The sequence below is a fragment of the Triticum urartu genome, chromosome 6 (genome assembly GCF_003073215.2).
Source record: "Triticum urartu cultivar G1812 chromosome 6, Tu2.1, whole genome shotgun sequence".
Taxonomy (NCBI): domain Eukaryota; kingdom Viridiplantae; phylum Streptophyta; class Magnoliopsida; order Poales; family Poaceae; genus Triticum; species Triticum urartu.
Genome location: NC_053027.1, coordinates 382850269 through 382860518, shown reverse-complemented (window position 1 = coordinate 382860518; position 10250 = coordinate 382850269). Strand labels below are relative to the sequence as shown.

At 43.4% G+C, this 10250-nt stretch overlaps 1 pseudogene; it reads right to left on the bottom strand.

Annotated features, from left to right (window-relative positions):
* Positions 1–1733: 1733 nt before the first annotated feature.
* Positions 1734–8662, bottom strand: LOC125516798 (annotated as a pseudogene).
* Between the last annotated feature and the right edge of the window lie 1588 nt (positions 8663–10250).

Genomic DNA, 10250 nt, shown 5'->3' with positions numbered 1-10250 from the left:
CGCGCAACCATTACCCTTCGTGGGTTGAAGTCTCCATCAACGTGGGTGTACGATAGCACCACCTATCGGAACCATGCCAAAAATCTCCGTGTATCCAATTGCGTTTGCGCACTCCAAACTCCTCCCTTTACCTTCATATGCAATTGTTTTACTTTCCACTGCTATACTCTTAGAATTGCATGTGTAGGTTGATTGCTTGACTTGTGCTAAGTTGCTAAAATCTGTCTAGAACTAAAATTGGGAAAAGGCTAGATTTTATTTGGTCAAGTAGTCTAATCACCCCCCCCCCTCTAGACATACTTTCGATCCTACACAAGGCCATACTAACTGCACTGAGCAGATGTCACCTACGAGCAATGACAATGAGGTTACAACTCCTAGGGATCTGCCAAAGTCAACTACAAAAGGGAGGGCAAGGACTAGACGCTATCATTCAGCTCTTGAACTACACCCGAAAAAGAAAAACAGGTGCAGCTACTGCAACTCAGATAAGCACAATGCCGCTAGCTGCTCTATGAAGTTGGCATGACAACTAAGTGACATATAAGTAATAGATGAATGGGGGGACCATCAAAAAAATAGTTCTGGCTTTGCACTGTTAGGACATGGATGGAGCTATGAAGATCCAGCAACAAAAAACTGCTTTGAAAACTTCTTCTTTATGTTGTTTAAACTTAGCATCTGGCCCATTTGTATTTCATGTTAAAAAAAGTGTTGTATACTATCACTTTGCTATTATGTTAGGCTACCCTCCTACCTATTTACCTATGTATGCCTCTGTTGGCAAATTTAGACATTTAAGCATGCAACATAGTGCAAAAAGAAATATTACTATGTGTGTTGTCCTTTAGTGATTGATTGTTTGATGGTTTACCAGAACCGAATGGGACTGTGCAAGTTAATTAGTATCACTGTGCAAGTATCTTCCTTGGATGTGCAACTGTAACATCTCCAAGTACTATGCCCATGTAAAAAAGAAAAAAGGAAAATGAATAAAATTGCATCATTCTTAGGTTAAAAAAACAGCCACAAAAAATACTTCAAGGAACAGAATGTGCAACCTGGGGGGAAAACCCAGGTAAAATTGTGCAACTGAACTTGTATTAGATGTGCAACTGAATTGGTACCATTGTGCAACTATCATGCAGACCTATGGTAGCGGATAAAAGAAAGGAGCAAAAACAAAACTTAGACATTGTATCGAAGAATGTCCTTCCATGGGGCTTTGTTGAGAGGAGAGTCAACCATCTTGTAGGTCATTATCCTCCTCATGCTTAAGAACTCTTTTGGTTCATAGTTTGGCAATTGTCTCCCATTCCAAATGCTAGTATTGAACAACATGAACACACCACATTCATTGTTGTGCAAAGAAAAAAGAAAAGAAAAAACACATTTGTTATTTGACGTGAATTGGGGCCATACTCGTAAAAAGAAAACTAGCAGCCTTGCTTTTGCAAAACCGTGTTCTTGACCATGCAATTTTCTCCCCCTAAAATGATGTTGTTTCAAAATCCAAGAACAGGAAGGTGGCCAAGCATACATTATAGATGCTCTTTGCATCATGCAACTAGCTCAAAAAAATTTTGCAACTACCCATTGATATGTGTGCAACTGTATGAATACTTTGTGCAACTAGATGGTGTGGTTGGTGCCAAAAAACAAAAATCTGAGGTCCATGATCACAAGCCAAACTACAAAAAACGAAAAGAGGTAAAATGGTGTGCATGCATGACTTACTTCCCGGGTTGCTTGGGTACATCAATGTCAATGACCTGAAAGTGACTGATGTTATGCTTTGGGTAGTGTTGCTTCCATAAACACCTCACCGCCCCTGCTATAGTTGAAGCACAGTGCATTAAGTCAGGGTTGTCGAGCTTCCTCCAAGAATCTAGCATCTCGAAACGATGATCCCTTAAGTTGATGTTAAACACCCAGTAGTGTCTGCCTCCTTCTTGATCATTGGGATCAGTGAACTCGAGCACAGGGAGCATCACCTGCACATATTTGACAGCACAGGGAAAAAAGAAGGGTAAAAAGTTGTCAAGAGCTGACCAGTGAAAAAACCAAGAGCTATGCAACAAGAAAAGTTGAAAAACACAAAGTTGTGTGGCCAGAAAAAACTGACCATATCTTGACGGTCTAGGTGATTAATCTTCTCAAATTTAGAATGTATCTCAGCAGCGTTGTATATTCCTTGCTGCAAGCATGTCTGCATTTGAAGGTATGAGTCTTAGGAAACACATTGTAAAAAGGAAGGGATAAATGGGATGTTGTGCGAAACATGAACAGCAGTTCTCATTCAACTTACTGCAACCCTCAGTGGCATGATCACCTTCTTTGAGTCCTTAGGTAGGGTAGCCCTGATTTGGATAAGAGCAGCTTCGACAACACCATTTGGTAGGCTTCATTGAGTCAGACAACTCCTTTAGGCTCACAAAGTACCCATCATATTTAATGATTTCAGGGCTGTTCGGAAAACAAATACGAGGGCAAAGAAAAAGAACAAAAATCAGGATTAACTGGTTGCCGGCAACGCGTGAAAAAAGTGAATGAAAAAATGAGTAACTGATGTTAAGGTGTGCATGCCTGATGTGCCAACTGTATAACTATTTGTTGTGCAAGTGATGTTGAATGGAACTGCAAGTACAAAAGGTATGTTGTGCAAGTGATGTGCTAACAAGAAAAGTTGAAAAACACAAAGATATTGAATGGAACTGCAAGTGATGTTGTAGTGCTACTATTACATATGTCTATGACAACAATAAAAAGATGTCCAACTGTATTACCATTTTTGTGCAATAATCAATAGACATGAAGATGCAACCGTAAAAAAGACTGATTGGCCAACTAAAGAGAGAAGAGGGGATGCAGATTTACCAAAAAAATGTATCACTTTTACCTTGTTTCTACGACGTTTGCTCCAGGTAGATTCCTTACATAATAGAGGACTGTCGCATAAAGCCTGTTCACTTGTTCATTGCAAGTGAATGTCTTTGTTTTATTGTAGTCGATGTATGGAGACCTCTCGACAGCAGCTGGCTTGACTATCCTCCTTGTGCGTTTTTGCACTGGTGGGCCAGATGTGGTACTGCCGGACCCACTTGCACCCCCTAGAACACCTGTCACATCTGGGGTGGGAAACTCATCTGGAGAATCCGAAAGGATGATATGAAGTGGTGCATTCCCAGTGACCACCTTATCTGCAGTAGCATAAACTTCTCTCACAGTTGCCGAATCCCAATCATCTAACTTGCTGCTCTTAGATAACCCTGCCTCTTGTGGTGTTACTTGTGATTTGTTAGGCTCGTCCACTGTGGCAACTGGGGAGTCATCATCAAGATCCAAACCCAAGTCAAATGGTGGAGCATCGCAGAACCCATCGCCGTGATATGATCTTCCTGACGATGCTCTACGAATGGGATGCACACTGTTGTTCTCTCCTTTGACATCCTTGGGTGCATCACCTGCTGACTTGGTTCATGCAATTATGCTTGGCAGCGGTCTTGGCGGTATACACCTAGAAACAAGGTTGTAAACTTGCTCTTCTGTAAGGGTGTCATGTTGATCAAGAGCATGAAAAGTAGGCAAATGTTGTTTCTGAGCCTGCACAACATTACTGACAGCTGAGGGTTCCATCATGACTGAATGGGTTGGGGTTGGAGTTATCCCACTGACTGTTGTGGTTGGCACAGTGACTGCTTGAGTTGGCAATGTAGTTTCTGGGATTGGCACACTGACAACCTAGGGTTCTATGGTGACTGATGGGGGTAGGACAGACACAACTCTAGATGCCTCACTTCCTCTTGCTGTTGGCATAGTGGTGGTTTCACTTTCCTTAATTGTTGATGTACTGTGCACAGTTGATGCTGTAGTTGGCCTATTTGGACAAACAGTTGGCCCACTTGAAGCTGGAGTTGCCACATCAGCTGTTGGGGTTGCCGACTTCCTACACGGCATACTGACAGCTTTCTCTTGACTGTTCGATGCACTCTTAACCGCATGGCTTAGCACCTCTATTCCCATTTCTGCAAACTTTGTATCCTTGGCAAAAGACATTGTTTGTTGCTTTTTTTGCCAGGGAGTTGGCATGTTGTAGAGATGCGCTTGGCACCTACATGTGCAACGGTTGGCACCTGTATAACTGTGCTTGTCTTCTTGGGCTCTAGAGTTGGCACCTCCTTTCCCTTTGATTTATTTCCGTTCTTTGATTTTTTTTCTCCCATACCAGGAATCTTATCTTTTGGTTGACCCAACACTAGGTTCTTGCTAAGTGTGACGAGCTTATTGCGCTTTGGGACAGTGGGTGGGCGCGGTGGGGATGTTTCCATCCTCTTGCTACCACCTGACGATGAAGCATCTTCAAATGCAGCACCTTCCTTCATTATCTTTTCAAGCATGGATTTTGAGCCAATCCAGTCCAAACCCTTTCCTGCCTCTTCCATTTCTTTCTCAGTGCTTTGTAGTCCATCGTTTATGATTTCTTGAAAGGTATTATCCTTCTCTTTCATGTCAAAGATTGCATGAGTTTCCAGCAAATGGATATCAAATATGTTGGGGATTGCTGGCTCTGATCTACACAAGTCAAACAATGAGACACTTTCCTCTGGCACAGCTGCTTTGGTTCCAACTGATTATGGATCTTCACCCTTCTGACGCATGTCCTTTTGGATGAAAAACTGTAGAGTTACACTATCATCAATTGAGTTGCTGCTGCTGTTTCCTCCATCTTTGAAAGTGTTTGCCCTCTTTGAACTGCTGTCACCGCCACCCATACCATCTTCATCATCATCCTTCCCACTGTCACCACCTCCATCAAAGGCCCCCCTGTCATCGTCGTGTGTTTCCTTACTGTCATCATCACTGCCCCCATCCTTTCCTTGCTCATCTCTGTCAACCTTCTCGACATCCTCACCTTCCCCCTTGCCTGTTTCATCTTTTCCCTCTTCCTCTTCCACATCATCATTACCGGATTCTTCTTTGTCTTCGTTGTTGTCAGCATTATCGTCATTGTCATCATCAGCATCATCGTTGTCACTGTCATCATCACGTTCTTCATCATCCCTTCCCTCATCTTTTTCCTCTTCCTCTTCCACATCATCATTGCCGGATTTTTCTTTGTCTTTGTTGTTGTCTGCGTTATCGTCACTGTCATCATCAGCATCATCGTTGTCACTATCATCGTCACGTTCTTCATCATACCTTCCCTCTTGATCCTCCTCTTCTTCTTCGGACTCATCACTTTCTTCAGAATCATTGCCAAACCCCGGGTCAACATCTTCTTCCTCTAACTCAATTTCCTTTGCAAATTCTTCTTCTTCACTTCCCTCCACCTCTTCTGTTTGCTTGGCAGTAGATTGACGCTTCCGTCGCCTAGTGTGTGAGCTTTGAGCCTTTGTTTGATCACTTAACGGACCCTTGAGAGGAGACAAATCTGGTTCCTCTTCATCAAGCTTGGCAAAACCTTCGATGAAGTTGCCAAGATTGTCTGATATTCCTTTACATAGGTCATGAACCATACTTGCTAACTTGAACTTCTTCTGCAAAACATTAGAAAAAAACAAAATTTAAAATTTAAAAAGGAAAAAATTGAGATAATGAAAGTATATTTGTCTGCAACTGCAGCCCTAAGTTTGGTGCAAGTATATCAAAGTAGTGTGCAACTGAGATGCTGAAAGTGTGCGACTGAGATGCTGAAAGTGTGCAACTGAAGAGGGGTAAGTTAGCAGGAAGTAAAAAACAAGCATAATTTGTAGCTGGGAGTTGTGGAATATATGTAAGTGAAATCATAAGTTTGATTCAATTAGAAAAAAAAAAGGTGACATAATAACTCTGTGCAACTCATGCATGCATTGGGCACGGAAAAGAAAAAACAACAAAAGATGATTAGTACAAGTAACACATAAAATAAAAATAGAAAACCATGATTTTTGTTCTAATAAAAAAAGTGGGTCAGCAACAATGATAACTCACATGGGGATTGTAACTCATTGGAACCTTTGACGCCACAAATGCTTCTGCCTGCAGTAATCCTCCGAAGAGTGTTGAATCCTCTTTGCTTTTATACTGCTACTTGAGTTGTTCACATAAATAAAGGATCATTTTACAACAATAACTTCAACAAATAACAAAGTTATTGTCTAATCTAAAAGGGAAAAAGACTACATATGAGCAACTACCACATGCCCTAGAAGCAATCAAAGTATGTGAAATTACTATGTGAAGTCCCAATGAAAAATGGGACTGTAAAAAGGGGGAAATGAATTGATCATGTGTGCAACTGCCACAAGTCTGTGTGCCAACTATCAACATAGACTTGCGCAACTATCACATGCCCTAGAAGCAAAAAAAGTAACTAAAATTACTATGTTAAGTCACAATGAGAAGTGGGGCTTTAAAGGAAAATATGAAACAATCATGCGTGCAACTGTTCATAAAGTCTGTGCGCCAACTATCAACATAGACTTGCGCAACTACCACATGCCCCTCAGAAGCAAAAAAAACATACTAAAATTACTATGGAAAGGACAAAACTGAAAAGGTGGTACTGTAAACAGGGAACATGAAACAAGCATGTGTGCAAATCTCTTTAGTATGGCTGCCAACTATCAATATAGACTTGTGAAACTACTTACAGGCTATGTGAAAAAGAAATCATGTGCAATTACAGACTTTGAGCAGAATGTCCAACTCACTTGAAGTTTCCCAAAGACGCCAGGCGAAATCAAGTCCTTTTTCATTATCTTGTTGATTAGATTCTTATCATAGGCATTGGCTCGAACTTCACAGTGGCTTATTCGCACATCAACCTTGAGTGCGTCAATGTATAGAATCTGTACACGCACCATCCCCAAAAGACAAAACAAAAAAGGGGAAATAAAACATATAAGAACATTGGTGATAAAAGCACAAAAAACATGTAGAAAGGTATGTCTAACAGATACAAAACTTAATTAGAGCTCACCATCAAATGATACAGGCAATAGCAGACTGTTTGCTTGTCCTCACCCATGTTGTGGAATGCTTCATTTATGTGGTCAGCAACAAATAAGCACACATTGCTCTTCAACAGACCATCAGGTTCTAGCACAGCGCTATAGCAACGTGGGCTCAGAGAAAGACTAGTGGTGGGAGCTAAAAAGGTGCTGAAAGCAACTGCAAGCCATCCGGTGAGGAACTTGTTATCAGTTATACCCTTCATAGCTTTCATTGTCTTGGTGAATTCGGTAACCGTGGGGTGTTTGGGTGGCCCAGTGTGGTTGAACATCTCATTGAAAGCCTTCACAGACTCCTTTTCAACAATGTATTTGAGTCGCGGCCCTCTGTTTGGTAAACCAAAGTTCCTGTGCACACTAGTAGCATCTACTGGAATAGTTCCCCTGCCTGGGAATACCAAAGCTGAACTGGATGGGTCGTATGACTGGACTAGGAACTTCGTCAAGTCGGAAGGCAGTGTTTTTGCGAGGTTTACCAAACCTCCTAACATCTTCTCATATAAGAAAGACCTCTGAACAGGTGCCAGATCGTTGTTCACCTTCACAAACCTCCCTGGTGATACCCTAATCCTTCCAGCTTGTGAACGCCGCCGAGGAACATTTCCTTCGTTCCCTTCAACTCCAACTTCACCAACCTGAGACAAAAAAAGGGAATGAATATGGACAAATTGTGCAACTAGTGTACATACGTCTACAACTGAGCATACCTAAAAAAGGAAGCAAATTTCACATAGTTGATTGTTGTGCAACCACAGGTTGATTGTTGTGCAACTATTATCCCTTATTGTGCAACTGACATGTGCACACTCTGAAATTACAAACCTGTCCAAAAATGTATCATGATTGGGTGCAGCTGTGTGCTCAAATTGGTGCCAACTTTCAAATTTGACAAAGGTAGGTAAGGAGATCCCAAAATCTATCATAAAAGAAAGACTAAAACACTAAACAGCACTTTTTAGATTTGACATGGTAGTATACAACACTTTCAAAATTGCACCACAAAAATGTAAGGCGGAAAAAATGCTGGTTAAACACAGTTAACAAGTGTATGCATTTCATATGCAACACTAAATAGCAGAGGTGCCAACTAGTACCAACAATCTGTGCAACTGAAAAAGAAAGATGTACAAAAAAGGTACCTCATTAGCTTCTGCAGAGGGTGGGCCACCTCCATCAGAGGACTTGCCTTTTCCTTTTGTTCTGGCTCGCTTTGCAGCACGGGATGCAGTAGCGTCCTCCACCTACAAAAAAAACAATGATGCCTCATGTTAGAAAATCATGAAAAAAACACAGAAAAACAAAAGCAAAAAATATTGAATTTCTTTTACATAAACTCAAAATTGTTCATTACGTATTCAAAATTTATAGGAATAAAATCGGGGAAATGTTAAAGTCTTCGCTAAAAACTTACCCCTACTTCATCACCATCATCGGGGTCGGTACCAACACCCCGCTGAGCAGGCCTTTTCCTGTTCCGCCATGTATACTTTGATGCAATCCTCTGCATGGCTCAAAAGAACAAAAACCAGAACAAAACCCAAAAATCAAAAACAGAAAAGGAAAAAGAGAAAAGAAAACAAGCACATATATTCGATCATATTTGCTCCGTTTTTGAGCTTGTAGAAAACAACCTCTTCCCCAGTTCCACCGGCATCTCCCTCTTCAACCATTGTCACTGCAAAAAAACAGGTCCCCACAAAATCATTATAATTGCACACACACACACAAAATGTAACTTAAAGCACTAACAAAAACTTGTTAAACAAATGCACAAAAACCAGGATCCCACCACTAAGACATTTCAGAAAAATCTTGTGCCAACTGGACCCTGGTTTCTCCAAACATTGACCCTGATTCTGCCAACTGAGATATGGTAATGCCGAGTGAAAATGCAACTATTGAATCTAGATCTGCCAGCTAGGAACTGGTCCAATGCCAAGTATAAAACCTGCAGAACATAGATACTGAATATGTGCAACTATTGTACCTATAACTGCTAAAAATGTGTTTATGGCAGTTGATGTGTGCAACTGATGTGTACAACTGATGCACCTGGAACTGCCAATTGGGTATCTGGACAAATGTCAAGTAAAAGCACAACTCGTTGTGCAACTTCTATTTGTGCAACTGCCAACTACAAGATACTCGTTGTGCAACTGGGTAATGAAAACATTCCCTGTGCAACTGGGTAATGAAAACATTCCCTGTGCAACTACTATAGTGTAATTGCCAACTGCAAACAATTCATTGAGCAACTGGGCATGAAAATCAAACGCATTCAATGGCCATGGTGAAAAAATCTACCAATTAAAGGACCACCTAAAAATGCAACGGTACCTAGGGTTTCAATTCACTTGTGCAAAAGGAACACGGACACTAGATCTGCTGCTGGCGCGGCCTCCCTCGCTACAGGCACGGCGAGCGACTCTAGCGGTCGCGGCCTCCCCCACTATAGACGGAGCGAGAGTGCAGCGGGCGCGGCCTCCCCCGCTACAAACGGGGCGAGAGCGCAGCGGGCGCAGCCTCCCCCGCTACAGACGCGGCGAGAGCGCAGCGGTCGTGGCCTCTGCGGCTACGGGCGCGGCGACAACACAACGGCGCGCGGCCCACACGCGGCGAGCGAGTCTAGAGGGCGTGGCCTCCCCCGCTACAGACGCGCCGAGAGCACTGCGGTCGCGGCCTCTACGGCTACCAGCGCGGCGGGAGCAATATGAGCACCGTCTGTCCCTGCTATGGGCGCCGCAAGAGCGCTACGGGCGTGGCCTCTCCTGCAACGAGCGCGGCGGGAGCACTACGGGCGCAGCAAGAGAACTACGGCCGCGGCCTTCATCTATACGGTACCGCGGGAGAAGGAGCGAGCGGTTGAGCAGCGAGCGTACCTCAATCGGCGACGAGCACCGGGTGCCTCCCACTGCTACGCCTCCGCCTCCTACGCACCTTTCAACGGCGCCGACGGGCGAGATCCAGCACCGAGCCTGGCGAATCGGGAGGGGAGGGGAGAGGGAAAAGGAATGAGACGAGGACGATGCTGGAGTGAGGAGGAAATGGCACGAAATTCGAAACTGCCCATTGCCCCCACTACTTTGCCTACGGTCACCAACTCCTATGCCTACACAGTCAATGACAAGGTGGGCTCACCGGATGGGTGTGCACCGCGCGCGTCAGCATGACCGGGCCAGGTGTGCGGAATAAGCGGGCGGGGGAGAAACCGATTAGGTACCACCTGGCGGGCGTGGGCGTGCGATCGCACGCGATCGG